This window comes from Orycteropus afer, unplaced genomic scaffold, assembly GCF_000298275.1.
Source record: "Orycteropus afer afer isolate SDZICR_OR568_19922 unplaced genomic scaffold, OryAfe1.0 scaffold00002, whole genome shotgun sequence".
In the NCBI taxonomy this organism is placed as follows: domain Eukaryota; kingdom Metazoa; phylum Chordata; class Mammalia; order Tubulidentata; family Orycteropodidae; genus Orycteropus; species Orycteropus afer.
The window spans coordinates 25,717,088-25,722,598 of NW_006921589.1; positions in this window are offsets into that span (position 1 = coordinate 25,717,088).

The window sequence follows — 5,511 nt, forward strand, 5'->3', positions numbered from 1 at the left end:
TTCTCTTAGCTTGAGAAATGCCAGATGTGTTCTTCCCTTTTGGTTTTCTAATTCCAGCTCTTTGCACATTTAATTATAATACTTTGTCTTCTTGAGCTGCCCTTTGAGATCTTCTGTTCAGCTCTTTTATCTCATCATCTTCCATTCTACTACTGATTGGTTTGTTGTACCATGGTGGCTTGCATATTGCTGTGAGGACGCAAGATGTGCCACCAGTATAGCAAGTATCAGCAGATCACCCATGCTAGACAGATTTCAGCATAGTTTCCAGACTAAGACAGACTGGGAAGAAGGATGGTGTCATCTACTTCTGAAAATTTTCACCACTGAAAACCTTATGAATAGCAGTGATATATTACTAGAAATAAATCACAGCACTCTCAAATAACACACACAAATGTTTTATAAGTATGTGAATAAAGATCTATATCCTCAGCCTTTTGGGTAGCTACAAAAGGTGGGTCACCAGGGCCCTTTAGTTGGCCACCTCCAGCTGCAAACACCATCATCTAGGGAACCCAAGAAGGCAGCCCAAGCAGCATGGTCTGATGGTGCACACATTAATCCCTAAACTCTGATGGTGCACACTTTAATCCCTATGGACAAAGAGTAACGGAGACATCTGGCTATTGCTGCTTTGCTGTAATGTGTTGTGATATATGTGAGCCAACAATGCCTTGACACCTGGACATCTTCAGCAGCCCCACACAGAGTATTCCACTGACCATCACAGACAAGGGCCCTCTAGTTGATGGATAACTGTATGTTCTAGGGGGATAAGGTGCAACCAGTTGGAACTGGGGGTTGGTTCACTGGGACAACTCCAGGAGGATGCCTCAAATCTCTGTTTTATGCATGCCTCTATTTGCTTTGAGACATTTAAGCTGGTGGAATTCCACACATGTGCTCTTGTAGCATATCCACATTCTATAGCGCTTCATCATTACTTCAAAATACTTGATATGAAAAAATTCAATTGCATTTGAGATTCATTTGTACTATCACAAAAAATATCAGCACTACATTTGTCAATGACAGAAAAGGAAGAGCTGTTAGGCTTTTGGTATAATCTTCAGTTTTTCAAGTTTTTAAAATGGGTTTAAATTGCTTCATCAGCTACTTGTATAAACAAAGTTTCTTGTGAATGGTGACTACCAAGGATTTGAAGAGCCTGTCATGAAAATGCCTTGATCAAGTATTGCATGTAGCCATTTCAAGCATAAAGCCTGACATTTCATAGTTATTTCTAAAAAGCAAGATCATGCTTATCAAAAAATCCAAAAAGTATTTGTAAAGTTTACACAAATCAATATTTAATAACTTCCCTAATACTTTGGATTTTACTGATTTTATTTTTGTCTCATCATATAAAGACAATGTACCAATTTCTTCTACCAAGCCCCAAACAGACACCCCAAATGCTCCCCAGCTTAATGTATGGAAATACATTTCTATGTATACTCTGATGTGAAAAACGTAGGAGTTGAGATGGAGTAAAATGAGCCAATTTGCAATATATGCTACAGTATCATTTATACAATATTTCACAGAAAATTATTTACTTGCTGTAGCACTAACATTCCAGGCAGAAGATAGTACTCTTGGATCCTTTACCTTTTAAAATCTACATACAGAATGTATCACTTGTACCTCCAGCACTGTCCCATCCCATAAATACTTAGAAGAAATCATTTTCAGTGCATATATTGTCTCCCTTTGTATGTTGCCAAATCTTATTCATCCTCTTCTTACACAGCTAGCTCGCAACATCCAACCCAGTGGCCTCTTTCTCCTCTGCCTCATATCTTCTGCTTTGAGACTTGTCATACACCAGTTATTTTTCAGCATGCAAGAATGACATCTTCTCTCTCTAATAAGATTGTGAGCTCCTTGAGAGGGCCACTATCTTCATTTCTTTGGATTTTCCTGAGTTCTTGGTACATATGCTCTTGGTGGTTATCATTGATTGCTAAAATGCTATTCAGGAAATCAGACATTAGAAATTGATTGGGATAAACATAATAATTTGCTTTCTGATTATGAAAGTAATATGTATCCATTTTTGAAAATGTGAAAAATAACCCACCCAACCCACTGCCCTCAAGGTAATTCCAACTCATAGTGGTCTCGTATGACAGAGTAGAACTGCCCCATAGGGTTTCCAAGGCTATAAATCTTTACAAAGGCAGTCTGCCTCATCTTTCTCCCACAGAACAGTTGGTGGGTTCAAACTGCCAGCCTTTTGGTTAACAGTCAAATGCTTTAACTACTGCACCACCAGAGCTCTGTATGAAAAATAAAGTAGAAAATTATAATCACTCACAATTCAGAAATACCAGATTTTACCACTTTCTACCTTTTTATGACTTTACTTCCTACCCTTCCATACCTGTCTATGCATTACTTAAATGGTACTTCAAAAAAAAAAAAAAAAAAAAGCCTGAACTCTAATATATATATAGTTGAATATAATGGGAGATTTTCCTTATGCCATTAGATTATGGCATATCCAGCTAATATTTTACAAATCCTAAAATGATGGCAAAACAGTGCTCTTAAACATTAATACGCACAGAAATTAGCTGGGACTGTTGTGAATATACAGGTTCTGGTTCAGCAAGTCTGAGACAGGTCCCTAGATTCTTTGTTTCTAACAAGCTTCTGAATAGCAAAGTCTTACAAGATAAAGATATAATTAATCATTACATTAATAGCACCTTAGTTTCCAATGTTTGGTTTTTATGATATATCATATCAAGAAGGTGATGAGCATCCTTACACATATGTAGGAATAATAAAAATATTTATTAAATGTATGCTATGTAACAGGCACACAGATTATTAAAAAACTATATACCAGGTCAATGTCAGCAGGTAACATTTTCAGGACTTGGATATCCAGCCAAAGGGCATTCTACAGTAACAGAAAGCAAATCAATAATTTCTGGGGGATGGAGGGAAAGAGAGGGCTTATTAGAAATCTAAAATACATAGTTCTAAATTTTACACAAAATCAGTATTTAATACAGGGGAAGGCCCTCAGTGAGATGGATTGACACTGTGGCTGCAACAATGGGCTCAGGTATAGGAAGGATTGTGAGGCTAGCACAGCACTGGGCAATGTTCTGTTGTATATAGGGTTGTTATCAGACAACAGCTAATACTTTGGGTTTTACTGATTTTATTTTTGCTATAATAAACTTTTATAGGGTACATGGGTTTTTTCTAGGGGTGATGGATATGTTCATAATCTTGATTATGGTGATAGCTGTCTGGACGTCTGGAAAAAAAAAAAAAAAAAACTCATGGCTATCAAGTCACTTCTGACTCACGGGGACCCCTTTGGGTTTCGGAGGTGGTAAATCTTTACCGAAGTCAATTGCCCCATCTTTCTTCCATGGAGTGGTTGGTAGGTTTGAACCACCAAGCTTCGGGTCAGCAAATGCCTTAGGCGCCATGACTCCACAGCTCCTTTATGAGTATCCATATATGTCAAAACTTATCAAAACCACACACTTTTTAGATATATGCATTTATTATATTCAATTATACTTCAACAAAGCTATTTTATTTTTAATATGGGGGTAAAAAGCCAGAGTGCATTCCAGAAAGGTTGTGTTAACTTACATTTCACCAGCAGCTCACGCAATTGCTTGGCTTCACTGCCCCTTCATTACTACTGTAGACCTTAAGAAAAAAGGCTGCTAGTTTGAAAGGCAAAAAATCTCATGTTTGGAATATGCATTTCTTTATTACTAGTTGACTGAATATTTTTCATGTTGATCAGCTCATGTTCCTTGTCCATTTTTTTTTTTTTTTTTTTGCAATGTTCATGTGTTTCTTACTAAATTGTAGGAGCTCTTTATGTACAATTTGTCATATATGTGCCATGGCCATTTCCTCCTGGGCTTGATCTTTATGTTTATATAGTCTAGATATATATTCAATTATATTTTTGATGTAATTATAACTTGAGTAGATATATTGAAGAAGTTCAAGAATCCAAAATAAACTGTCTTAGCATTGCTCCAAATATTTACAAACAAAAAAAAGCCCAGTCAGAACACAGACATAGACAGAAAATCATCAGTCTTTCATATCAATTTCTTTCACAAGCTGGCTGACTTATTGGCATTAAGACCACATCACAAGCAAACTATATACAGCCGGATGTCATCTTACTATGCTGTGCAGTGTTTTTTTTTTTTTTTTTTTTTTTAAATTGATCGTTTGTGGCAAACCTGTATCCAGTAAGTCCATCGGTGCCTTTTTCCCGACACCATGTGCTCACTTCATGTGTCACATTTTGGTAATTCTCACAATATTTCAAACTTTTTCATGCTATTGGGCACTTAATAGACTATAGTATGTGTAAACAAGCTTTCATATGCACTGGGAAACCAAAACACTTCATGAGACTCACTTCACTGCAGGGGTCTGGAACTGAATCTGCATCTCCAGGTTTGCCTATACATAAATATACCAACTTACACTCTTCATCAGTGCACTTTTAGTTGGTTAATAGAAAAATTCATTAGTTTCATCCTTTTAAAAATGGAGATGGTGGTACCAAGACATAAAATATTTTGTGATTTGCTTAAGAACAGTCAAATTAGGATTTACAAATGCTGAATTTTTGCTTATGTATCTTCCCTTTCTCATTGTGTGAGGTGGGTACATGAAAATCAATGGTTATTTTGTTGTTGTTGACATTTGCATAAATACCAGAAAAGAATATTTACATATTGCCTGGAATGGGAAAGTAAACCTTTATATTCAAAATCCTGAGAGATCCTATATACTATCACTTAAAATAAACTAATTCCACTATGCTACACCTTGAATCTATTTCAGACCACAAAACAATGAAGAATGATAACACTATTAATACAAACAGGAAAGCCTTTTTATCTGACATGTCAACTAGTACAAACTCAAGGAAATTATTGCCCCACAACTTGATTATGTTGTTGTTAGGTGCTGTCAAGTTGGTTCCAACTCATAATGACCCTACATACAAAAAAAGGAAACACTGCCCGGTCCTACACCATCCTCACAATCATTGCTACGCTTGAGCCCATTGTCGCAGACATGTTAATCCATCTTATTGAGGGCCTTCCCTTTTTTCGCTGACCCTCTACTTTACCAAGCATGATAGTCTTCTCCAGAGACTGGCCCCTTCTGATAACATGACCAAAGCATGAGGTAAAGTCCGGCTGATTTTAAGTACTCATTAATGTGACTAATCTATCCAATCCTTTGAATATGGGTCATAATTAGCACTGGAAGCTGATACACATTTAACATTTAAAGCATATACTTTATTTTTTATATATACTGCAGTATTTTTATCTCATGTTCTGAAACTTACAAAGGTTAAATCACTTGGCCAAGTATGTTGTTGTTGTTGTTGTTGTTATGTGCCGTCGAGTCGGCCCGACTCATAGCGACCCCTCCTTGGGTTTCCGAGGCAGTATCACTACGGAAGTAGGATTGCCCAACCTTCCTTCC